At 58.0% G+C, this 26,645-nt stretch overlaps 1 protein-coding gene across 2 annotated transcripts in view; it reads left to right on the top strand.

Annotated features, from left to right (window-relative positions):
- The window catches only part of SLC25A21 (solute carrier family 25 member 21), a 957,302-nt gene that overhangs the window by 165,841 nt on the left and 764,816 nt on the right, over nt 1–26,645 (top strand). The gene's annotated exons all lie outside the window — the stretch shown is intronic.

The raw sequence follows: 26,645 nt of genomic DNA, 5'->3' as shown, positions 1-26,645 counted from the left end.
GGGCTTCTCTCTCACACCAATAGGTCTCGAATACCTCGATGTCGAACCCAGCTCCCACTCCGTGGTTTTACTGCAGGCTCCAGATATTCATCAAACAAAAAGAAAGCACTGGGCCGGCTCCACCCACATGGCTGCCCGGTGGCCCCTAACAAGAACACAGCTATAACAAAGAACTCCAGCAACGGTTTAGTTCGCCGTGTGCTCGTCCCCGGTTTACCTGACACGGTGTGCGGGTTTCCTAGCAAGCTGCTCCGGAGAAGCTGAGAGAGAGGGAGGAACTCCCCGTCAGTTGAGCCTCAACGGCGCCTTGCCGCGAACCACGCCGTTATCCGGAAGTGTTCCGTTGAAGAGTCCTGGGAACCTCGGCCGATAACCCACGGCGGTTCCCAAACGGTTTTCACGAAAGTCTCCTCCTGGCAGTGGAGGCTTGAAATAGTTGAGCCGCAGCAGCTCACAACTCCGCTGCTGCCTCCTGGTTCCAGAATCACGAACAACGCGTCCGGGCGTTGTTCGTGTCTATAAAGTCATTAGCCCCTCCCCTCCTCTGGGGTTGCTGGGACTTGTAGTTCCGTCGGAAAGATACTCGAAACAATGTAGGCGCCCTGGCTCTCAAACCCTGACAGTACGCCCCCCTCCCCAGCGCCTCCTTGACCCTGGCTTCTCCGGATTGCGGGCATGAAACCTACGGACCGCCTGAGGGGCATGCACGTTTGTACTCGGTTCCCATGAATCATCCTCGGACGGGTACCCCTTCCAAGAGACCAGGTACCACAAACGACCGTGCCTGTATTTCGAGTCCAGAATGCGGCGTACTTCATACTCCAGCTGGCCGTCCCGTACCATAGGCGGCGGCGTTCGGCTCCTGACATTCCTCGCTGGTTTCAGAAGGCTACAGTGAAACACCGGATGTATTCGTAAGGAGGCAGGCAGTTTCAACTGATACGCCACAGGGTTAATCTTTCGTACCACCGCATACGGGCCAATGTACCGGGGATGAAAGACACTGCGCCACCGAAAGCGGATGTTCTTCGTGGAGAGCCACACTCGGTCTCCCACCCGGTAAACCGGCCCCTCTTGTCTGTGACGATCGGCCCATTTCTTGTACTGTTGCTTGGCTCGTCTCAGGGTGGTCTGGAGTTTTGTATGGAGCAGGAGGAGTCTGTCCACTTGTTCCTTTACCGCGGGCTGATTTCGTACGTCGCGAGGGATCACCACCGGCAGCGTTGAGGCATGAAAACCATGATTAGCTCGGAAAGGCGTTTCTTGAATAGAGCTGTGCCAGGTGTTGTTGTACGACAGCTCCGCCAACCACAACAAGGAAACCCACGAGTCTGTCGCTTCCTCTGAAAAACAGCGCAAGTATTTCTTGAGAGTTTGATTGAGGCGCTCTGTCTGCCCATCAGTTTGCGGGTGAAAACTGGTGGACAGAGCGGCCTCCACCTGAAGTGCTTTGCACCACATGCGCCAGAATCTTGCCACGAACTGGGGGCCCCTGTCGGAAATGATCACACGCGGTAGGCCATGCAAACGCACCACCTGTGCCAAGAGCATCTGTGCTGTTTGCCCTGCCGTGGGAAGGTTCTTGCAAGGAATAAAATGTCCCATCTTAGTTAGGCTATCTACCACCACCAAGATGGCGGTAAATCCTTGATCCTGGGGCAGGCCTAGAACAAAATCCACACTGATTGTGTGCCATGGTTGGGGCGGTGTCGGCAACGGCAACAGTTTCCCTCTAGCCTTGCCGTGTCCTCCTTTAGCCCGGGCACAGGTCTCACAGTGAGACACCCAGCGCTTGACATCTGCCACCATACTCTCCCACCAAAAATGTCTTCGTACCAGGTGCAGCGTTTTCTGGTTCCCAGGGTGTCCGGCCAGCATCGTATTATGACACCAATTGAAAGCCTGTATCTGTAGCTCTTGTGTGGGCAGAAACAGCCTGTCCTTGTGGAGCGGAATGCCGTGTTTCAGGACCCGACAGGGGTCTTGTGTCACCCAACGCTGCCACCTCGTCGGGGATCTACTGGCTTTGACTTGATCCACGAACTTCTCCGCTGTGACCACACACACGACCTTCTCCGGAGAAACTATGGCTTCCAAGGGTTGTTGAGGCACTGCCTCGCTTTCTCCGATCCTCGACAGGGTGTGTGCTTTTCGGTTATCCGAGCCGGGACGAAAAGTCACCACAAACTCGTATTCAGCAAAAAACAACATCCAGCGGAGCTGTCTCTGCGATAGAAGCCTTGCCGTTTTCATATATTGCAGGTTCTTGTGATCTGTATATACGGTGACCGGATGAAGAGCCCCCCATAAGTAGTGTCTCCACTCCTGGAAGGCCCTCTTGATTGCCAACAGTTCTTTCTCGGCAACTGAGTAATTGATTTCCGCAGGACCTAGCTTTTTTGACAAGAACGCCACCGGATGTAACTGGCCTGTCTCCTTGTCTCGTTGAGACAACACTGCCCCCACAGCAACGTTGGAGGCGTCCGCCTCTACAATGAATGGAACGTCGATTTGGGGGTGTCGCAAAATGGGGGATGTACAGAAGGCTACTTTCAGTTGATTAAAGGCTTCCATGGCTTCGGGTGTCCAAATGAAGACGGCCCCCTTTCTCAACAACCTTGTGATGGGAGAAGCTAGTTGAGAGAAATGGGAGATGAACCTCCGATAATAATTGGAGAACCCAAGGAAGCACTGTACTTCTCTCACACAGCTAGGCACAGGCCACTCCTGAACCGCTTTCACCTTCCTCTCAGCCATTCTAAACCCCCACGGACTCAGATTCACTCCCAGGAACTCCACTTCCTTAACTCCAAACTCGCACTTGCTAATCTTGCAATAGAGCCGCTGTTCTTGTAAGCGTTGGAGAACTAATAGAACATGACTCACGTGTTGTGCAGGTGACACTGAGAAGACCAGAATGTCATCGATATAAACGATGACAAATCTGTCTATGTACTCTTTCAAGACATCATTTACGAAATATTGAAATGCCGCCGGGGCATTACACAGCCCGAACGGCATCACAAGATATTCGAAAAGACCGAACCTGGTTTTGAACGCTGTTTTCCACTCATCCCCCTGGCGGACTCGGACCAAATGATAGGCCCCTCGGAGATCGAGCCGGGTGTAAATGGTGGCCTCTTTCACCTGGTCCAGCAACACGGGGATGAGTGGCAACGGGTACCGATTCCTGATGGTGTTTTTATTCAACATGCGATAATCTATGCACGTTCGAAGATCGCCGTTCGCCTTCGATATAAAGAAAAGGGGGGATGCGGCGGGCGAGCGGGAAGGGCGAATGAACCCCAGGGCACAGAATTTGTCTATATATTCCCGCAGGTGTTTGGTCTCGGGCTCCGATAAGGCATACACCCTACAAGAGGGCATTGCCGCCCCATCCACCAGGTCGATCCTGCAATCGTACTCGCGATGAGGCGGCAGGCTCTCCGCTTCCTTTTCGCTAAATACACTCCGATATCGGGCGTATTCCGGCGGTAACTCGGTCTCTTTTTCAACTGCCGTGGCCACTTGCCAAATCGGGGCCAGGGCAAGCGTATGTGAGACAGACACCCTATCCCTCATACACTGCTCTAGGCACTCTGTTGAGTTGAAGCAAATGGTTTTATTTCTCCAATCCATGGTCGGATTATGTCGCCATAACCAAGGCATCCCCAAAATTATTTCGTATTGAGGGGCCTCAATGATGTTCAACCGGATATCTTCCACGTGATCTTGTTTCTCACCGTGGAGAACCAGTTCTATCTCCTCCGTCTGTTCGGTGATGGGACCAGAGGCCAGAGGAGTCCCATCCACTGCTAACACTTTCTCAGGCTTGAGAACTGGAACCCTACCCAAACTCAACTTGCGTACCATCCCTTCATCCATAAAGTTGCCCGTGGCTCCTGAATCAATCATAGCCAGAACCGGATGTGAGGTTGATCCGTTCTTCAGGAGCATGGGCAGCACGATATGGGTTTCTGTCGTCTTGTTCTCACCCCCCGCTAGTGAAGGCAATCTCCACTCTGTCGCGCCGGCTTCGCTATCGGCTTTTTCTGACGGAGCGACTTCTCCCCTGGCAGTGACGGCCACCCTTTTTCCCATGAAACCGGTAGGTCTTTTCTTGGGCTTATGGGGGCACTCCCTCACATAGTGGCCCTTCTTCCCACAGTACATGCAGAGTCCCAGGGCTCTGCGGCTTTCTCTCTCGGTTTTTGACAACGGAGGCCGAAGTGCTCCCACTTCCATAGGTTCAGGTACGGTCTCCCGAACTGCCTGCGGGGCCCGCCTGTCGGGCTCCCATCCTCCTGAGACCCTCTCACCTTTTCTCCTATCTCCCCCTCTCTCTGTGATCCTATGATCGAGACGTAGCGTTAGGTTAATTAAATCCGTACAGGTCCTGGGTTGGGGATCTATCTGCGCCAGTACGTCTTTAAGGTCATCCGTCAACCCTTGATAGTACAAGGCCATTCTTTTTTCCTCGGGCCATGCTGTCTCCCCCACTAGTCTGTTGAACATCGTCATATACGTTACCAAGTCTTTCTTGCCCTGGCGCAATTCCAACAGCTCTCTGTCTGCACTAAGAGTGGTAGCCCTTCGGTCGAACACCCGTTCGAACTCCGTACGGAAGGCGTCCCAGTCGGTCAGTAATGGATCATCGTTCCTAACCAAAGGAACCGCCCAATTGGCGGCGTCCCCCGACAGGTACGATACCGCAAACGCTACCCTTGAATGATTCGTTGGGAACGACGAAGGACGACACGAGAAGTGAAGCGTGATTTGTGTGAGAAAGGCCTGTATTTTTAAAGGATCTCCCGCATACCTCTCGGGACTAGCTAAAGGAATGGGCGGGGGTACTGTGACCTGAATTGGTAGCTGACCAGCCCCCACATCAAAAGGGTTCCTAGCCTGTCTATCCACCCTGTCTCGTAAGGCTGCCGTCTCTGCTCGGGAGGTTACCAACTCTTGTTGCACGGCCGCTAAGGCTTGCAACACAGTTTCTAATGTGGCCATCTAAGTTATGAGCCCAGACCGGGAGGAGAAACTATCTTGGGTTCGTGATTCTGTCACGGCTCCCCGAGTCTCCTTCAGGATCTGGGCGATGCTTAAAGGGGTCCCCCTCCAGACATCCCCACACTCTGATTGAATAAGGCTACAGAGTGTTGAGGCGATCAGGTGAGGGAAAGGAAAGGGTAGGATCTGCGTGGGAAGGGACACCTGCAAAACAAAGAACATGTGATTACTATCTTCTCTCACTGTTCCCTACTCTCATAAGGTCTCACTAGTGGATTCTCATACCTGCCACTGTGGCTCCCTGAACTCCAGTCTTCTCTCAGAAATGGCAGGGCACTATATATACTGCAAAACAAAAAGGCAAACACTGTAACACAGGAATCCCTGACAATTCATTCCTCTACCCCTTCCACACGCCTTCGTCCTCATACGTACCAAACAACTCCTCCCCACACGCCTGGTATTTATGAACCAAAGAAAAAATAACAGAACAGTGTCTTGGAGAACCCTTTTTGTCAGGGCTTCTCTCTCACACCAATAGGTCTCGAATACCTCGATGTCGAACCCAGCTCCCACTCCGTGGTTTTACTGCAGGCTCCAGATATTCATCAAACAAAAAGAAAGCACTGGGCCGGCTCCACCCACATGGCTGCCCGGTGGCCCCTAACAAGAACACAGCTATAACAAAGAACTCCAGCAACGGTTTAGTTCGCCGTGTGCTCGTCCCCGGTTTACCTGACACGGTGTGCGGGTTTCCTAGCAAGCTGCTCCGGAGAAGCTGAGAGAGAGGGAGGAACTCCCCGTCAGTTGAGCCTCAACGGCGCCTTGCCGCGAACCACGCCGTTATCCGGAAGTGTTCCGTTGAAGAGTCCTGGGAACCTCGGCCGATAACCCACGGCGGTTCCCAAACGGTTTTCACGAAAGTCTCCTCCTGGCAGTGGAGGCTTGAAATAGTTGAGCCGCAGCAGCTCACAACTCCGCTGCTGCCTCCTGGTTCCAGAATCACGAACAACGCGTCCGGGCGTTGTTCGTGTCTATAAAGTCATTAGCCCCTCCCCTCCTCTGGGGTTGCTGGGACTTGTAGTTCCGTCGGAAAGATACTCGAAACAATGTAGGCGCCCTGGCTCTCAAACCCTGACAGCTTCATCCTGGTCCTCGTGGACCACGCCACCCGGTACCCGGAGGCGGTCCCGCTAAGAACTGTAACGGCCCCCGTGGTGGGCCGGGCCTTAATGGGGATCTTCTCCCGAGTGGGATTTCCCCGCGAAGTGGTGAGCGACCGGGGCACAAACTTAATCTCCAAGTACATGCGGTCCCTGTGGCAACAGTGCGGGGTCACGTACAAATTCACAACCCCCTATCACCCTCAGGGGAACGGGCTGGTCGAGCGCTTTAACAGAACCCTGAAGGGGATGATTCAGGGCTTGGAAGAGCCCCTCCGGCGGAGATGGGATGTCCTACTACCATGCCTCCTGTTCGCCTATCGGGAGGTCCCGCAGAAGTCCCTGGGGTTCAGCCCGTTTTAACTATTGTACGGACATCCGGTCCGCGGACCGCTCAGCCTGGTCAAGGAGGGCTGGGAGACGAAGCTCCAAGGCGCCCCTCCTGACGTCTACCGATACCTCCTGACCCTACGAAACCAGACCCGCAAGTTCCGAGCCATGGCCGAAGCCAACCTCGAGGCCAGCCAGGAGGACATGAAGCGGTGGTACGATCGGAACACCTCTACCATTGAGTTCGAGCCAGGCCAGCAAGTCTGGGTCATGGCCCCTGTTGAGCCCTGCGCCCTCCAGGACAAGTGGACCGGGCCCTTGAAGGTGGTGGAGAAGAAAAGCCCCGTCACCTACCTAGTCGACCTGGTGTCCCCCCGGAACCCCCTCTGGGTTCTACATGCTAACTGGCTCAAACCCCACTTTGCCCGGACCGAACTGAGCCTGCTGCTGGCGACCGACGAGGGGGGCGAGGACGACTCCGAGCCCCTACCCGACCTCTTACAGAACGACGTCCACGACGGATCCATCAAAGGTGTCCAACTCGCCTCCTCCCTGACCCCGGAGCAGCGTATCGACTGTCAACAACTGCTGCAGAACTACGCAGCCCTCTTCTCCCTCACCCCGGGGGTGACCCACTGGTGCATCCACGACGTCGACACCGGGGACAGCCCCCCCGTGCGACACCGAGCCTACAGGGTACCCGACCGAGTACGGGCATGCATCCAGGCCGAAGTAGCGAAGATGCTGGCCCTGGGGGTCATCGAGCCCTCCGACAGCCCGTGGGCCAGCCCTGTCGTCCTGGTACCAAAGGCCGCAGCCCCGGGCCATCCCCCGGAGTTACAATTTTGTGTAGACTACCGAGCCCTGAATGCTGTGACCAAGACGGACGCCCATCCTATACCCCGGGCCGACTAACTCATCGACCGCTTGGGGTCCGCCCGCTACCTGAGCACGCTGGACCTCACCGCCGGGTACTGGCAGATCCAGCTCACCCCCGGCGCCTGAGAAAGATCCGCTTTTTCTACCCCTGATGGGCATTACCACTTTCGGGTGATGCCCTTCGGCATGAAGAACGCCCCGGCCACTTTTCAGAGACTTGTAAACAAGGTTCTGGCCGGGCTCGAGGCCTTCAGCGCGGCCTATTTGGATGACATTGCCGTGTACAGCAACCACTGGGCTGAGCACCTAATTCACCTCAAAGCCACCCTGGCCGCCCTCCAAAGGGCCGGGCTCACGATCAAGGCCAGCAAATGCCAGATCGGCCAAGGATCGGTGACCTACCTGGGCCATCAGGTGGGAAGCGGTCAAGTGGCCCCTCTCCAGCCAAAAATCGATGCCATCCAGGCATGGGAACCCCCCAATACCCAGACCGCTGTGCGGGCCTTCCTGGGCCTCACTGGGTACTACCGGCGGTTCATCCGGGACTATGGGAGCATTGTTGGGCCTCTCACAGAGCTCACCTCGAAGAAACAGCCCAAGAAGGTGCACTGGACTCCCCGCTGCCAATCAGCTTTCGAGACTCTCAAGGCAGCAATGTGCACTGCCCCTGTGCTCCAGGCCCCTGACTACAGTAAGGAGTTCATCGTGCAAACAGACGCCTCCGAATATGGGATCGGGGCCGTCCTGTCTCAGGTTGATGAGAAGGGACTCGACCGCCCAGTGGCCTTCATCAGCCGACGGCTGCTGCCCCGAGAGCAACGATGGAGCACCATCGAGCGCGAGGCCTTCGCCGTAGTGTGGGCCCTTAAGAAGCTCCGGCCCTATCTCTTCGGTACCCACTTTCGGGTCCAGACCGACCACCGGCCCTTGCGGTGGTTAATGCAAATGAGAGGCGAGAATCCCAAGCTGCTGCGGTGGTCCATTGCCCTGCAAGGGATGGACTCTTCGGTTGAGCACCGACCCGGCAATGACCACGCCAACGCGGACGGCCTGTCCCGCTTCTTCCGCCTTGACAAGGAGAATCCCCAAGAAGATGGGTGACTCTCCCTGCCTTCGGCTGGGGGGGACGCCTGTTGGACCCGGCCTCGTGGCGTGGTCCTGACTTCCCGGGGGTTGGGCCCATTCCCCGCCCTAGCCCCCACGAGCTACCCGTTCGGGCCGCACGAGGTCACCTACACCTCGGGGCTCCGCCATTTTGCCGCCTACCACATGACCCTGCACACCAGTCCTCATGACTCCGCTCAACACGGCCTCGGCCGCAGCAAGGCCCAGACATTGAGGCACCAAGAACTGGCCAGGGGGTATCACGTGAACACCTCATCGCCCTGCCAGAGGGCGGTATCGAGGGGACCCCCAACCACTCCCACACACCGAGGTGCGATCGGCCTCCATCTCTCCTGGGCCGGGCGCCTCTCCTGCTGGGCGTCTGGTCACTCCCAACCCGGCCTCTCCGCCCCCCGGGCGCAAGGGTCCGGACATCAAAGGGCCCCAGACCTATATCTGGGGCGACCCCGCCACAGACCGGCAGTTGTATCCCGGAGTCGAGAGCCCTGCTGATTGAATCGCGGCCGACCCTACGGAGAAGAAACCCTTGCTTGAAACCACCACGAGCCCTGCAGACTGCGTCGCGGCTCCTTCTTGCTGAAACCTTGGAGTCCCCCGGAACATCGGGGCCCTGCTGACGCTGTCGCGGCCCAACCTCGCTGAAACCTCCCTCGGAGCCCCGCTGACGACATCGCGGCTCGAGCTGAGCAGAAACCATCTTGAGAGTCCCGCTGACCTGGTCGCGGCTCCCCACGAACTGAACGCCAGAGCCCTGCTGACGCCGTCGCGGCTCGACCCCTCCGAGACCCGGAGGTCCTCCAGCTTGAGGACAAGAACTAGGCTCCAGGTACCCTCGTACCAAACCCCTACCAAAGACTGTCCCGCTACCTCTTCCCTCCTAAAACGAGACACTGAGACTTTTTGCGGATCCCTTGATCCCCCTTTTCTGTACATATTGATCCTGTAACCTTTTAAGTGCTGATAAAGAATTGCTCATCTTGAGACAACCTCCTTGAGTCCGGTGTGGTGGTGTTACTGTGCTAGTACATATTAGGAGAAGGATCTCCCAGGAGGCTTCTCTGCAGCGCTCGGCTACTTCGTACAGTGTGGGGGCCCCCCCCTGAGTGGTCTCGCCGACTCCTCGGGGTCCGCCTTCCAACAGTCAGCAGCAGGAGGGCAGCCCAGTGTCTGTGCTGGTGGCATCCATTTTGTGATGCCAGACTCTTTCAGATTTCTACCGTGTTTCCACAGTAGGTACATGTCTATCCCTCTAGAAGGGTGGGATCATACTACCACACAAGTTACTGGTGTGGGGGTATGATTCCAAAGCGTTTGACACCAAACACAACATGTTTTGATGCAGCCATCCCAAAGTTAGCATTTACCGCTAGGTTATAATGCACTTAAGAGTATATGGTTTAACTGCATCCACAAACAGCCACAGAGAATAGACTCTGCCAGCTGCAGAGGGGCCCTGCTCATGCAGAGGCACCCCCTCACATTGCCACCTTCCCTGAGGATTGATAGGGCCTGCCTTAGGGGTGACTGATAGGTTTATATGTGTGTGTAAGGTGAGATATAGGGAACCTATACCTCAGTGAGGAGTCTTAACACTACCTCACCCAGGCTGCAGTAGCAGGCCTGTGGTGTCAGATTTAGTCTGCTTCCCAGGGGTGGCATAATACATGCTTCAGCCCCTGGTAGGCCTTTGAAGAACCTAGGCCCTTGGTACCTAGGGTACCATATACTAGGGGCTCATAAGGTTACCACAGTATCCAATCACTAGTGCATCTAATATGCACACCAAGTTGTTTAGAGAGAACAGAGAGACTGGGGCCCTGATTAGCAGGGACCCAGCCAGACTATAGCCAGAAACCAGTGTAAACATCTGAAAAAAAAGTGGGGGCAACATAAGTGCAGATCCTTCTCTCCTACACTTACCCTCACTCACACCCCTCTGTGCAGTCACGTCCTGACCCTCCCTCACGCCCCTCTGTACAGTCACATCCTCACCCTCCCTCACGCCCCTCCGTACAGTCACGTCCTGAGCCTCATGGCCCCTCTATACAGTCACGCCCCTCTGTACAGTCATGTCCTGACCCTCACTCACGTCCATCTGTACAGTCACTCCCTGATCCTCACTCATGTCGCTCTGTACAGTCACTCCCTGACCCTCACTTCCCTCTGTACAGTCATGCCCTGACCCTCCCTCACGCCCCTCTGTACAGTTATGCCCTGACACACCCTCACGCTCCTCTGTACAGTCATGCCCTGACACTCCCTCACGCCCCTCTGTACAGTCACACCCTGACCATCACTCACGCCCCTCTGCACAGTCATGCCCTTACCCTCACTCACGCCCCTCTACACAGTCATGCCCTTACCCTCACTCACACCCCTCTGCAGTCATGCCCTTACCCTCACTCGCGCCCCTCTGCACAGTCATGCCCTTACCCTCACTCACGCCCCTCTGTACAGTCACGTCCTCACCCTCACTCATGTCCCTCTGTACAGTCGCATCCTGACCCTCACTCACGTCCCTCTGTACAGTCACATCCTGACCCTCTCTCACGCCCCTCTATACAGTCATGCCCTGACCCTCACTCATGGCCCCTCGTACAGTCACGCCCCTCTGTACAGTCATGCCCTGACCCTCACTCAAGCCCCCTGTAGTCACGCCCCTCTGTACAGTCACGCCTGACCCACCCTCACGCCCCCTGTACAGTCCGCCTGACCCTCACTCACGCCCCTCTGTACAGTCCCGCCCTGACCCTCACTCACGCCCCTCTATACAGTCACGCCCCTCTGTACAGTGACGCCTGACTCTCACTCACGCCCCCTGTAGTCACGCCCCTCTGTACAGTCACGCCTGACCATCCCACACGCCCCTCTGTACAGTCCAGCCTGACCCTCACTCACGCCCCTCTGTACAGTCCAGCCTGACCCTCACTCACGCCCCTCTGTACAGTCACGCCTGACCCTCACTCACGCCCCTCTGTACAGTCACGTCTGACCCTCACTCACGCCCCTCCATACAGTCACGCCCCCCTGTACAGTCACGCCTGACCCTCACTCACGCCCCTCCATACAGTGACGCCTGACCCTCACTCACGCCCCCTGTAGTCACGCGCCTATGTACAGTCACGCCTGACCCTCACTCACACCCCTCTCTACAGTCACACCTGACCCTCACTCACGCCCCTCCATACAATCACACCCCTCCATACAGTCACGCCCTTCTGTACAGTCATGCCTGACCCTCCCTCATGCCCCCTGTACAGTCACGCCTGACCCTCACTCCCGCCCCTCTGTACAGTCACGCCCTGACCCTCACTCACGCCGCTCCATACAGTCACGCCCCTCTGTGCAGTGACACCTGACCCTCACTCACGCCCCCTGTAGTCACGCTCCTCTGTACAGTGACACCTGACCCTCACTCACGCCCCCTGTAGTCACGCTCCTCTGTACAGTCACGCCTGACCCTCACTCACGCCCCTCCCAACAGTCACGCCCCTCTGTACAGTCACACCTGACCCTCACTCACGCCCCTCCATACAATCACACCCCTCCATACAGTCACGCCCTTCTGTACAGTCACGCCTGACCCTCCCTCATGCCCCCTGTACAGTCACGCCCTGACCCTCACTCACGCCGCTCCATACAGTCACGCCCCTCTGTACAGTGTCACCTGACCCTCACTCACGCCCCCTGTAGTCACGCTCCTCTGTACAGTCACGTCTGACCCTCACTCACGCCCCTCCGTACAGTCACGCCCCTCTGTACAGTCACACCTGATCCTCACTCACGCCCCTCCGTACAGTCACGCCCCTCCGTACAGTCACGCCCCTCCGTACAGTCACGCCCGACCCTCACTCACGCCCCTCCGTACAGTCACGCCCGACCCTCACTCACGCCCCTTGTACAGTCAGCCACGCCCCCGCCCCCACATGTGGCTCTGGTTAGCGCCACGGATGCCCCGCAGCAGCCGCGCCTGACAAGGGGCTTTTCATGTAATTTGCCTTAAGTAGCGCGCGGGCCCCTCTGTTGGCTCGGGGCTGACAGGCTGTTTATGCTCCAGAGGCTGGTGATGAATGGCGCGCCCTCCATGCTAATTAGTCCAAATTGTTCCTGGAGATGGCCGCGCGCTTGGCCGTGCTTTTGTTTCTGCTTTGTACAGATTTGGAATAATTGAAGGGCCCTGGAGGCATCCATCCTGGCCCTGGGCCCGGGGAGGGGGTCCACGGGCCCTGCGGATGGAAGACCTCGCTTTCGGCCTCAATGAGGTGCGACGAGGGCCGGAGGGGGCGGACCTGTGAATGTCACGGTATAAAGAGGGACACACGACCCTCGCCCGGCCGCGGAGAGCCTGCGCCGAGCTGGAGGGGGAGTTTGAGGACTCTGCAGGCCTCCCTGCCCTCAGTTCTGAGGGGTCCCTCCAAGCTCTCCTGCCCCCACCTCCCTGCAGCTGTCCTCTCCTCCTTACTAGCTTCCAGGTCTCCTGTCCATCTCCAAGCTCTCCTCTTCCTAGTCCTCAGTCCCTCCCTTCCCTCTGTACCTCCAAACGCCCCCTGCAATTTCACCTCTCCTTTCTGTGCATCTCCCTCTGCAGACCCTCGTGTTTCTCTCCAGACCTTCGTTTCTCACTGCAGACCCTCATTTCTGTCTGTAGGGCTTCCTAGTGCCAATATCGGCAACACTCAGTTCTCATACAGCAGCAAACATGAATTAACCACACGACACCTTGTTAGTGGAGACATTTGCTGCAGGTTTATTTGCATAACAAATATGCCAACATGGTGGGTTATCTTACGGGCGATCTGAGGGCATGCCAGCCCCTATGCCGCCTGCCCATCATTTCTCTCTACAGAGCCTCATTTCTCTCTACAGACCCTAATTACTCTCTGCCGACCCTCATTTCTCTCTGCACACTCTTGTGTTTCTCGTCAGACCCTCATTTGTCTCTGCAGACCATCATTGTTCTCTGCAAACCCTTGTGTTTCTATGCAGGCCTTATTTATCTCTACAGAGCCTTGTTTCTCTCCTCAGTCCCTCATTTCTCTCAACAGAGCCTCTCTCCCAGGTCCTGCCCCTCTCTCTCAGGTCCTGCTGCCCCTCTCTCTCAGGTCCTGCTGCCCCTCTCTCTCAGGTCCTGCTGCCCCTCTCTCCAGGTTCTTCCCTCTCTCCAGGTTCTTCCCTCTCTCCAGGTTCTTCCCTCTCTCCAGGTTCTTCCCTCTCTCTCCCAGGTTCTTCCCTCTCTCTCCCAGGTTCTGCCCCGGTCTCCCAGGTTCTGCCCCGGTCTCCCAGGTTCTGCCCCGGTCTCCCAGGTTCTGCTCCGGTCTCCCAGGTTCTGCCCCGGTCTCCCAGGTTCTGCCCCGGTCTCCCAGGTTCTGCCCCGGTCTCCCAGGTTCTGCCCCGGTCTCCCAGGTTCTGCCCCGGTCTCCCAGGTTCTGCCCCGGTCTCCCAGGTTCTGCCCCGGTCTCCCAGGTTCTGCCCCGGTCTCCCAGGTTCTGCCCCTCTATCCCAGGTTCTGCCCCTCTATCCCAGGTTCTGCCCCTCTATCCCAGGTTCTGCCCCTCTATCCCAGGTTCTGCCCCTCTCTCCCAGGTTCTGCCCCTCTCTCCCAGGTTCAGTCCCTCCAAGTTCAACCCCCTCTCTCCCAGGTTCGGCCCCTCTCTGCCAGGTTCTGCTCCTATCTCCCAGGTTCTGGCCCACTCTCTCTCCCAGGTTCTGGCCCACTCTCTCTCCCAGTTTCTGGCCCACTCTCTCTCCCATGTTCTGGCCCACTCTCTCTCCCAGGTTCTGCCCCTCTATCCCAGGTTCTGCCCCTCTCTCCCAGGTTCTGCCCCTCTCTCCCAGGTTCAGTCCCTCCAAGTTCAACCCCCTCTCTCCCAGGTTCGGCCCCTCTCTGCCAGGTTCGGCCCCTCTCTGCCAGGTTCGGCCCCTCTCTGCCAGGTTCGGCCCCTCTCTGCCAGGTTCGGCCCCTCTCTGCCAGGTTCTGCTCCTATCTCCCAGGTTCTGGCCCACTCTCTCTCCCAGGTTCTGGCCCACTCTCTCTCCCAGGTTCTGGCCCACTCTCTCTCCCAGGTTCTGGCCCTTCTCTCCAGGTTCTTCCCCACTCTCCCAGGTTCTTCCCCACTCTCCCAGGTTCAGGTTCTTCCCCACTCTCCCAGGTTCTTCCCCACTCTCCCAGGTTCAGGTTCTTCCCCACTCTCCCAGGTTCAGGTTCTTCCCCACTCTCCCAGGTTCAGGTTCTTCCCCACTCTCCCAGGTTCAGGTTCTTCCCCACTCTCCCAGGTTCAGGTTCTTCCCCACTCTCCCAGGTTCAGGTTCTTCCCCACTCTCCCAGGTTCAGGTTCTTCCCCACTCTCCCAGGTTCTTCCCCACTCTCCCAGGTTCTTCCCCACTCTCCCAGGTTCTTCCCCACTCTCCCAGGTTCTTCCCCACTCTCCCAGGTTCTTCCCCACTCTCCCAGGTTCTTCCCCACTCTCCCAGGTTCTTCCCCACTCTCCCAGGTTCTTCCCCACTCTCCCAGGTTCTTCCCCACTCTCCCAGGTTCTTCCCCACTCTCCCAGGTTCTTCCCCTTCTCTCCCAGGTTCTTCCCCTTCTCTCCCAGGTCCTGCCCCTTCTCTCCCAGGTCCTGCCCCTTCTCTCCCAGGTCCTGCCCCTTCTCTCCCAGGTCCTGCCCCTTCTCTCCCAGGTCCTGCCCCTTCTCTCCCAGGTCCTGCCCCTTCTCTCCCAGGTCCTGGCCCTTCTCTCCAGGTCCTGCCCCTTCTCTCCAGGTCCTGCCCTTTCTTTCCAGGTCCTGCTGCCCCTCTCTCCCAGGTCCTGCCGCCCCTCTCTCCCAGGTCCTGCCGCCCCTCTCTCCCAGGTTCTGCCCCTTCGCTCCCAGTTCCTGCCCCTCTCTCCCAGGTCCTTCCCCTCTCTCCCAGGTCCTGCCCCTCTCTCCCAGGTCCTGCCCCTCTCTCCCAGGTCCTGCCCCTCTCTCCCAGGTCCTGCCCCTCTCTCCCAGGCCCTGCCCCTCTATCCCAGGTTCTGCCTGTAGTAAGGTGGAATCTGACTATATGGTTGCCCCCACTTTTTGCCTGGTGTTTTGCTGGTTAATGAGTTAGATGAACTGCGATCCTGCTATTCAGGACCACAGCCTAGCTGCTTACTCTCTAAAATGGTTTCAATATGCACATTAGGTACATATCCAATTGGATTCTGGGGTGCCTTATAAGCCCCTAGTATATGGTATACTATGTACCTAGGGCATAGGTACCTCAGAGGCCTACCAGGGGCTGCAGCATATATTATGCCACCCCTGGGAAGCTCTCCAAAATGGCACCACAGGTCTGCTACTGCAGCCTGGGTAAGGGTGTGCTTGCACCCCTTACTGTGGTATAGGCTACCTATATCCACATATATATACAGACAGATATAAACCTATAAGCCACTCCTATGGCAGGCCTTGACAATCCTGAAGGCAGAGTGCTTGGTTTTGTGTGAGAGGGTACCCAAGCATGAGCTGAGCTGAGCCCCTCTGCAGCTTTCGGAAATACTTTCTTATGGCTGTTCTGTGACACAGCCACACCATATACTCTTAAGTGCATTATAACCTCGCGGTAAATGCTAACTTTGGAATGGCTGCATCAAAACATGTCGTGTTTGGTGTCAAACGCTTTGGAATACTACCCCCCGCCAATTCTGGCGGCGGGGGTAGCATTCCACCCTTTTAGAGGGAGAGACATGTTCACACTGGTCAAACCCGGTAGGACTTTCCTGAGCCCTGGCATCACAAAATGGATGCCTCTGCCACAGACACGGGTCTGGCCTCCTGCTGCTGACCGAAACTCCGGCAGGGGAGGCCTGGAATAGGTTTCCTGTTGAAGGGAGGTGTAACCACCTCCCCAGACAGGCTGGGCGGGAGCACTCTCTGGTGCTTTGAAGTCCTGCACTGGGGGCACACTTGGTGTCCCTGTGCATTGTCCAGTTCAAACCGGTTGCAGGGGCTACCTGCCCCTGCTCTGGCGCGAAACTGGACAAAGGAAATGGGTGTAACCACCCCTCTTTCCAAGCCCACCTATAGGTGGGGCCTTAGAGTTAGTCCGTCCCCTAAACTTAGTATAAGTATAGGGATCCAGTCCCTAGGATTTTAGATTACCCTCGACGAAACTCTGCAACATATATCCTGGACCTTCGACTTTCTTTCACGACTAGAAGACGGAAGAAATCTCCCTTGGGGTCAAGGAGTGACTCCCCTGTTTGGCAGGCACCAAAGAAGCAACTGACTGGTCTGCATCACTGAAACTCTCGCCGGACGCCGAAGTCTTTGCATCACCAGAGGTGGATTTCCAGACTTCCCCGAGGCTACCCTGAGTCCACAGCAAAGCTGAGGCCCGTGGCTATCGTGGGTGACGTGGAACCGTGACCCCTGGACACCGTGATCTTTTGCAGCAACAGCATCTTCCTGGTCCTCCTCGAAGTTGTGCTTTGGGCTCCAAGTAGCCCCAGCCTTGAGCACCTCCTGCACCAAAGATTGCTGGCCTCCACTCCACGAGTGACCCATGGGCCAGTTTCAAGTGCGACCGCTCGAGGCTCCTTCGCAATCGCTAGCCCGTTGGCCACGAAGGCAACTCCTTTTCTAATTGGGCTTTCCTGGTTGTTCCAGACGTGCCCTAACTTACCCTCGCTGGGGAGTCCCTCAAACCTTGCTGGTCTGCACCGCAGTCCTTTCTCTGAATTCCTGTGACTTGCCGTTGCCAAGGCTTGTTGGGTCCAATCTGGTCGCCGACACCGCAGCACTCGACAGACCTTGTGGGAAAGCTTGAATCCGGCTCGTGGACTTCGTCGACACCTCCTGGACCTCGTGGCTGAAGAGTCAAGACACCCATCAACTCACCTGAAGCACCCGACATCTGTGGGCATTGGTCCATCCTGCCCTTGGTCACGGGCTAGTGACCCAGACTCTGTCCCCTCTGCTTTCAGGTTCCTTCCATCCTAGATCCAGGCTTGGATCTCTTCGGACACTTCTCTTCACGGCAGCAGCAGTTCTTTGCCGGCTTCCATTGAAATCGCTGACGCAACCCGACACCAAAAGACACCTATGCACCCGGCTTCCCTGGGTGAGGTAACTCTAGTACTCCGGTGCTCCCGTGGGTGCTAGCCCTAGAACTTCCTAAGTCCAAAAGGGTTTGGTCCTGACTCGATTCGAAGTGTCCCTAATCTTTAAATTTCCAACCGCGACATTGCCCATAGAAGCTAACGGGAACCTGCGGTTGTGTTTACACACTGCATGCAGTCCCCGTGGGTCCCCTGTGTCACTACCTTGGGTGGTTCCTTGGGGTCCCAGCGAATCTACAGGCTCTAGGCATTGTGTCTAGTTCAGTCGTTGTTCTTGTACCACTTTTTTGGTATATGGTTTGGTACACCCCTAGGGCCCAAACGTGTATTTGTGCTATTACTGGTGATTGCTATCTTGTAACTAAAGTACTCCGAACTCCAGTCTCATAAAGAGACTAGAGGGGTGTGTTTTGTCTTAAATACATATATTTTGAATATATACCTGGTGTGGTTGTCTTTTCATTTGATCATTCAAGAGATTATAGACTGGTAAACCAAGCTGCTTTACACTCCTTCAAGACTTAGCCTGAAGGCTGCTCTCCATAGCTACCACTAGGATAGCTTTCAATAAAGGTTGTCTTTAACCTATCACCATAAGGGGTTGTTTGGACTGATACAAGGTGCCCACTAGAACTAGTGGACAGCATATATCAGGCCACCTTCTCACACTTCCCCTCTCTCCCAGGTTCTGCCCCTCTCTCCCAGGTTCTGCCCCTTTCTCCCAGGTTCTGCCCCTTTCTCCCAGGTTCTGCCCCTTTCTCCCAGGTTCTGCCCCTCTCTCCCAGGTTCTGCCCCTCTCTCCCAGGTTCTGCCCCTCTCTCCCAGGTTCTGCCCCTCTCTCCCAGGTTCTGCCCCTCTCTCCCAGGTTCTGCCCCTCTCTCTCCCAGGTTCTGTCCCTTCTCTCCCAGGTTCTGTCCCTTCTCTCCCAGGTTCTTCCCCACTCTCCCAGGTTCTTCCCCACTCTCCCAGGTTCTTCCCCACTCTCCCAGGTTCTTCCCCACTCTCCCAGGTTCTTCCCCACTCTCCCAGGTTCTTCCCCACTCTCCCAGGATCTTCCCCACTCTCCCAGGATCTTCCCCACTCTCCCAGGATCTTCCCCACTCTCCCAGGATCTTCCCCACTCTCCCAGGATCTTCCCCACTCTCCCAGGTTCTTCCCCACTCTCCCAGGTTCTTCCCCACTCTCCCAGGTTATTCCCCACTCTCCCAGGTTATTCCCCACTCTCCCAGGTTCTTCCCCACTCTCCCAGGTTCTTCCCCACTCTCCCAGGTTCTTCCCCACTCTCCCAGGTTCTTCCCCACTCTCCCAGGTTCTTCCCCACTCTCCCAGGTCCTGCCCCTTCTCTCCAGGTGATGCCCCTTGTTTCCAGGTGATGCCCCTCGTTTCCAGGTCCTGCGCCTCGTTTCCAGGTCCTGCCCCTCGTTTCCAGGTCCTGCCCCTCGTTTCCAGGTCCTGCCCCTCGTTTCCAGGTCCTGCCCCTCGTTTCCAGGTCCTGCCCCTCGTTTCCAGGTCCTGCCCCTCGTTTCCAGGTCCTGCCCCTCGTTTCCAGGTCCTGCCCCTCGTTTCCAGGTCCTGCCCCTCGTTTCCAGGTCCTGCCCCTCGTTTCCAGGTCCTGCCCCTCGTTTCCAGGTCCTGCCCCTTGTTTCCAGGTTCTGCCCCTCGTTTCCAGGTCCTGCCCCTTGTTTCCAGGTTCTGCCCCTCTCTCCCAGGTCCTGTCCCTCTCTCCCAGGTCCTGTCCCTCTCTCCCAGGTTCTTCCCCTCTCTCCCAGGTTCAGTCCCTCCAGGTTCCGCCCCTCTCTCCCAGGTTCTGCACCTCCCTCCCAGGTTCTGACCCTCTCTCCCAGGTTCTGACCCTCTCTCCCAGGTTCTGCCGCCCTCTCTCCCAGGTTCTGCTCCTCTCTCCCAGGTTCTGCCGCCCTCTCTCCCAGACTCTGTCCCTCTCTTCCAGGTTCGGCCCCTCTCTTCCAAGGTCCTGCCCCTCTCTTCCAAGGTCCTGCTCCTCTCCTCCAAGGTCCTGCCTCTCCCTCCCAGGTCCTGCCCCTCTCTCCCAGGTCCTGCCCCTCTCTCCCAGGTCCTGCCCCTCTCTCCCAGGTCCTGCCCCTCTCTCTTAGGTTCTGCCCCTTCTCTTCCAGGTCCTGCCCCTTCTCTTCCAGGTCCTGCCGCTCTCTCCCAGGTCCTGCCGCTCTCTCCCAGGTCCTGCCCCTCTCTCCCAGGTCCTGCCCCTCTCTCCCAGGTCCTGCCCCTCTCTCTCAGGTCGTGTCCGTCCAGGTTCAGCCCCTCTCTCCCAGGTCCTGCTCCTCCCTCCCAGGTCCTGCTCCTCCCTCCCAGGTCCTGCTCCTCTCTCCCAGGTCCTGCTCCTCTCTCCCAGGTCCTGCTCCTCTCTCCCAGGTCCTGCTCCTCTCTCCCAGGTCCTGCTCCTCTCTCCAAGGTCCTGCTCCTCTCTCCAAGGTCCTGCTCCTCTCTCTCGGGTTATGCCTCCCTCTCCCTTGTTCTCCCCTCTCTCCCTTGTTCACCCTTGTTCTCCCCTCTCTCCCAGGTTCTTCCCATCTCTCCCAGGTTCAGTCCCTCCAGGTTCAGCCCCTCTCTCTGAGGTTCTGCCCCTCTCTCTGAGGTTCTGCCCCCCTTTCTCCCAGGTTCTGCCCCCCTTTCTCCCAGGTTCTGCCCCCCTTTCTCCCAGGTTCTGCCCCCCTTTCTCCCAGGTTCTGCCCCTCTCCCACAGGTCCTGTCTTCTCTCCCAGGTTCTGTTCACTCTTCCACGTTCTCCCCTCTCTCCCAGGTTCAGTCCCTCTCTCCCAGCTTCTGCGCCTCTCTCCCAGGTTCTGCCCTTCACTCCCAAGTTTTGCCCCTCCAGGTTAAGCACCTCTCTCCCAGGTTCTGTCCCTCTCTCCCAGGTTCTGTCCCTCCAGGTTCAGCCCCTCTCTCCCAGGTCCTGCTCCTCTCTCCCAGGTCCTGCTCCTCTCTCCCAGGTCCTGCTCCTCTCTCCCAGGTCCTGCTCCTCTCTCCCAGGTCCTGCTCCTCTCTCCCAGGTCCTGCTCCTCTCTCCCAGGTCCTGCTCCTCTCTCCAAGGTCCTGCTCCTCTCTCCAAGGTCCTGCTCCTCTCTCCAAGGTCCTGCTCCTCTCTCCAAGGTCCTGCTCCTCTCTCTCGGGTTATGCCTCCCTCTCCCTTGTTCTCCCCTCTCTCCCTTGTTCACCCTTGTTCTCCCCTCTCTCCCAGGTTCTTCCCATCTCTCCCAGGTTCAGTCCCTCCAGGTTCTGCCCCTCTCTCTGAGGTTCTGCCCCTCTCTCTGAGGTTCTGCCCCCCTTTCTCCCAGGTTCTGCCCCCCTTTCTCCCAGGTTCTGCCCCCCTTTCTCCCAGGTTCTGCCCCTCTCCCACAGGTCCTGTCTTCTCTCCCAGGTTCTGTTCACTCTCCCACGTTCTCCCCTCTCTCCCAGGTTCAGTCCCTCTCTCCCAGGTTCTGCGCCTCTCTCCCAGGTTCTGCCCTTCTCTCCCAAGTTTTGCCCCTCCAGGTTAAGCACCTCTCTCCCAGGTTCTGTCCCTCTCTCCCAGGTTCTGTCCCTCCAGGTTCAGCCCCTCTCTCCCAGGTCCTGCTCCTCTCTCCCAGGTCCTGCTCCTCTCTCCCAGGTCCTGCTCCTCTCTCCCAGGTCCTGCTCCTCTCTCCCAGGTCCTGCTCCTCTCTCCAAGGTCCTGCTCCTCTCTCCAAGGTCCTGCTCCTCTCTCCAAGGTCCTGCTCCTCTCTCCAAGGTCCTGCTCCTCTCTCTCGGGTTATGCCTCCCTCTCCCTTGTTCTCCCCTCTCTCCCTTGTTCACCCTTGTTCTCCCCTCTCTCCCAGGTTCTTCCCATCTCTCCCAGGTTCAGTCCCTCCAGGTTCTGCCCCTCTCTCTGAGGTTCTGCCCCTCTCTCTGAGGTTCTGCCCCCCTTTCTCCCAGGTTCTGCCCCCCTTTCTCCCAGGTTCTGCCCCCCTTTCTCCCAGGTTCTGCCCCCCTTTCTCCCAGGTTCTGCCCCTCTCCCACAGGTCCTGTCTTCTCTCCCAGGTTCTGTTCACTCTCCCACGTTCTCCCCTCTCTCCCAGGTTCAGTCCCTCTCTCCCAGGTTCTGCGCCTCTCTCCCAGGTTCTGCCCTTCTCTCCCAAGTTTTGCCCCTCCAGGTTAAGCACCTCTCGTCCAGATTCTGCCCCTCTCTCCCAGGTTCTGCCCCACTCTCTTTCAGGATCTGCCCCACTCTCTTTCAGGATCTGCCCCACTCTCTTTCAGGATCTGCCCCACTCTCTCCAGGTTCTGCCCACTCTCTCCAGGTTCTGCCCACTCTCTCCAGGTTCTGTCCACTCTCTCCAGGTTCTGTCCACTCTCTCCAGGTTCTGTCCACTCTCTCCAGGTTCTGTCCACTCTCTCTCCAGGTTCTGTCCATTCTCTCTCGGTCCTGCCCCTCTCTCCCAAGTTCTTCCACTCTCTCTCCGGTTCTGCCCCACTCTCTTTCAGGATCTGCCCCACTCTCTTTCAGGATCTGCCCCACTCTCTCCAGGTTCTGCCCACTCTCTCCAGGTTCTGCCCACTCTCTCCCAAGTTCTTCCACTCTCTCTCCGGTTCTGCCCCACTCTCTTTCAGGATCTGCCCCACTCTCTTTCAGGATCTGCCCCACTCTCTCCAGGATCTGCCCCACTCTCTTTCAGGATCTGCCCCACTCTCTCCAGGTTCTGCCCACTCTCTCCAGGTTCTGCCCACTCTCTCCAGGTTCTGCCCACACTCTCCAGGTTCTGTCCACACTCTCCAGGTTCTGTCCACTCTCTCCAGGTTCTGTCCACTCTCTCCAGGTTCTGTCCACTCTCTCCAGGTTCTGTCCACTCTCTCTCCAGGTTCTGTCCATTCTCTCTCGGTCCTGCCCCTCTCTCCCAAGTTCTTCCACTCTCTCTCCGGTTCTGCCCCACTCTCTTTCAGGATCTGCCCCACTCTCTTTCAGGATCTGCCCCACTCTCTCCAGGTTCTGCCCACTCTCTCCCAGGTTCTGCCCTTCTCTCCCAAGTTTTGCCCCTCCAGGTTAAGCACCTCTCGTCCAGATTCTGCCCCTCTCTCCCAGGTTCTGTCCACTCTCTCTCCGGTTCTGCCCCACTCTCTTTCAGGATCTGCCCCACTCTCTTTCAGGATCTGCCCCACTCTCTCCAGGTTCTGCCCACTCTCTCCAGGTTCTGCCCACTCTCTCCAGGTTCTGTCCACTCTCTCCAGGTTCTGTCCACTCTCTCCAGGTTCTGTCCACTCTCTCCAGGTTCTGTCCACTCTCTCTCCAGGTTCTGTCCATTCTCTCTCGGTCCTGCCCCTCTCTCCCAAGTTCTTCCACTGTCTCCCAGTTTCTTCCCCTCTCTCCCAGGTTCAGTCCCTCCAGGTTCCTCTCCCAGGTTCTGCCCCTCTCTCCCAGGTTCTGCCCCACTCTCTCCCATGTTCTGCCCCACTCTCTCCCATGTTCTGCCCCACTCTCTCCCATGTTCTGCCCCACTCTCTCCCATGTTCTGCCCCACTCTCTGCCCCACTCTCTCCCATGTTCTGCCCCACTCTCTCTGTTAGAAAAGGTAGACGGACCGGGAGGGCCGGCCGGGGTCAGGGGGAGAGGTCTCCGGGGAGAGCCGTCTCCAGCGATCGTACAGACAAGTAACTTCCCCCCCCACAGACAGGAATCACACACGGATAAGGTTCAGTGTTCTTTATAGGTACTTAGTTATGATACGGTAGAATGGTACAAGGAGGTCTGGACGCCGGGGTCCCCTCGATTAGAGTCTCGTAAGGTAGGGAAGGGGGTAGCGGGTCAGTCTATTTACCAATCAGGTAGTTCGGATGAGATGATGATGAGCTCACAATCCTCGAGCTTGGTGTTTAGGTGGTACGGTCCGCGGCAGCGCCAGCAGGTCCCGGTAAGGATGGTTGATACAACGGGCCGCGGCAGCGCCAGCAGGTCCCCGGAAGATGTACGGTCCGCGGCAGCGCCAGCAGGTCCCGGTGAGGATGGTCGTTTCAACGGGCCGCGGCAGCGCCAGCAGGTCCCAGGAAGATGACGGTCCGCGGCAGCGCCAGCAGGTCCCGGTGAGGATGGTCGTTACAACGGGCCGCGGCAGCGCCAGCAGGTCCCAGGAAGATGAAGGTAGCAGAAGGCCGCGGCAGCGCCAGCAGGCAGGACGATGGTTCACAAGAGCGGGCTACGGCAGCGCCAGTAGACCGTCAGGGTTGAGTTCACTCGGTGTCTCTCGACTCCAGGATACAACTGCCTTCCTGCTCCGGAGCTGTCTTAGTTATAGGGCTGGTGCCCTTTGATGTCCGGACCCTCGCACTTGGAGGTCGGAGGGTCCGGGATGAAGGTGTCCAGACACCCAGCAGGGGGTGGAGCCAGCGCCTGGGGGCTGCTGGAGGCGATCGGCACCTGGCGGGGGAAGAGCTCTTGACGCTTCGTTCTCCCATTGACCTGCCAAGTGGTCCGCTCACCTCCTGGGTGGATGGTGGTGCCGGGATGTCGGGGCCGGCCAGGCCCGGGGTTAGGGTCGAGGTGAGGCCATGCGGCCGCGTGGTGCAGGGCCCAAGATGGCGGCTTGACCTGGCCGGGGAAGCCGGTGGGGCTGGACCCCGTGATGAGTAGGGGTCCGAGGGCAGAGGGTCCGTCGGGAGACGGAGTACAGGGGCTTGTCACGGGGGTATGCCGGGTGGGCCGGAGCTCGGGCCCTGTCGTGCGGGGGGGGAGCCAGCCCTCTGTGTGGCCTGTCCAACATGCGTCTCCCCCAGCTGAAGGCGGGGAGAGTCACCCATCTCCTTGGGGACTCTCTTCGTCGAGGCGGAAAAAGCGGGACAGGCCGTCCGCGTTGGCGTGGTCTTGGCCTGGCCGGTGCTCCACAGTGAAGTCCATTCCCTGCAGGGAAATGGACCAGCGCAAGAGTTTTGGGTTCTCCCCCCGCATCTGCATCAGCCATTGCAGGGGTCGATGGTCGGTTTGTACCCGGAAGTGGGTACCGAAGAGATAGGGTCGGAGCTTTTTGAGGGCCCACACTACTGCAAATGCCTCCCTCTCGATTGTGCTCCAACGCTGTTCTCGGGCCAGGAGACGTCGACTGATGAAGGCCACCGGCTGGTCATGACCTTCGGGGTTCAGCTGAGAGAGGACGGCCCCGATGCCGTGGTCGGAGGCGTCGGTCTGCACTACAAATTCCCGACTGTAATCGGGGGCCTGGAGCACCGGGGCGGTGCACAGGGCGGCCTTCAGCTCCTCGAAGGCCGCTTGACAATCAGGAGTCCAGTGGACCCGCTTCGGTTGATTCTTGGATGTGAGTCCCGTGAGGGGCCCCACGATGCTGCCGTAGTCCTTCACGAACCGCCGGTAGTAGCCGGTGAGCCCCAAGAAGGCTCGGACCTCGGTCTGGGTGACGGGGGGCTGCCAGGACTGGATGGCAGCAATCTTAAGTTGTAGTGGGGCCACCAGCCCGCTTCCCACTTGGTGCCCAAGGTAGGTCACAGACCCTTGGCCAATTTGGCACTTGCCGGCTTTAATGGTGAGGCCGGCCCGCTGGAGGGCTTGGAGGACCTCTTGGAGGTGACGGAGGTGGTCGGACCAGTGGCGGCTGTATACAGCGATATCGTCCAGGTAGGCAGCGCTGAATTCTTCGAGCCCTGCCAAGACCTGGTTCACAAGACGTTGGAATGTGGCGGGGGCATTCTTCATGCCAAAGGGCATGACCTTAAATTGATAGTGGCCATCGGGGGTGGAGAAGGCTGACCGTTCCTGAGCCCTGGGTGTGAGGCCGATCTGCCAGTAGCCCGCCGTTAGGTCGAAGATACTAAGGTAGCGGGCGGCCCCCAGCCGGTCGATCAGCTCGTCTGCTCGGGGGATGGGATGAGCGTCGGTCCGGGTGACAGCGTTCAAGCCCCGGTAGTCGACGCAGAATCTCAGTTCAGGGGCGGTGCCGGGGGCAGCGGCCTTGGGAACTAATACAACCGGACTGGCCCAGGGACTGTCCGAGGGCTCGATGACCCCGATCGTGAGCATCTTGGCCACTTCCTCCTGTATGCAGGCCCGTACCCGATCTGGTACGCGGTAGGCCCGGTGCCGGACAGGGGGACTGTCCCCGGTGTCTACGTCGTGCAAACACCAAGGGGTGACCCCGGGGGTGAGTGAGAACAGGGCAGCGAACTGCAGCAGGAGGTCCCGGCAGTCCTGGCGTTGCTCCGAAGTGAGGGCGTCGGAGAGCCGGACCCCATCCACGGAGCCGTCCTTCTCCTGAGTCTTTAAGAGATCCGGGAGGGGCTCGGAGTCTTCTTCTGTACCACTGTCGGTCGCCATCAGGAGGCTTAGTTCGGAGTGCACAAAGTGTGGTTTGAGCCGGTTGGTGTGGAGGACCCGCAGGGGGTTCCGGGTGGACCCCATGTCGATGAGGTAAGTGACGGGGCTTTTACGCTCGACCACTTTGAAGGGCCCCGTCCACTTGTCTTGCAGGGCACATGGTTCGGTGGGGGACATCACCCATACTTGCTGCCCAGGCTCGAACTCAACGGAGGAGGCATTGTGATCATACCACCTTTTCATGTCCTCCTGACTGGCCTCGAGGTTCGCCTTGGCCATCTCCCTGAAGCGCCGGGTCTGGTTTCGTAGGGCCAGGATGTATTTGAAGACGTCGGGAGGGGTCGTTAAGGGGGCCATCTCCCAACCTTCCTTGACTAGGCTGAGGGGCCCTCGCACAGGGTGCCCGTACAAGAGTTCGAAAGGGCTAAAGCCGAGGGACTTCTGGGGGACTTCTCGGTAGGCGAAGAGGAGGCACGGGAGCAGCACATCCCACTGGCGACGGAGAGGCTCTTCCAATCCCCCAATCATCCCCTTGAGAGTGCGGTTAAAACGCTCCACTAGTCCGTTCCCTTGGGGGTGATAGGGGGTCGTGAATCTGTAGGTGACCCCGCATTGTTGCCAGAGGGACTTCATGTATTTTGATATGAAATTCGTACCTCGGTCGCTGACGACTTCTCGGGGGAAGCCTACCCTGGAGAAGATCCCCATCAGGGCCCGGCCAACCACCGGAGCTGTCACTGTCCGTAGGGGC

The sequence above is a fragment of the Triturus cristatus genome, chromosome 9 (assembly GCF_964204655.1).
Source record: "Triturus cristatus chromosome 9, aTriCri1.1, whole genome shotgun sequence".
Lineage (NCBI taxonomy): Eukaryota > Metazoa > Chordata > Amphibia > Caudata > Salamandridae > Triturus > Triturus cristatus.
The sequence above is the reverse complement of the archived record's forward strand: the minus strand, read 5'-3'. Positions and strand labels throughout refer to the sequence as shown.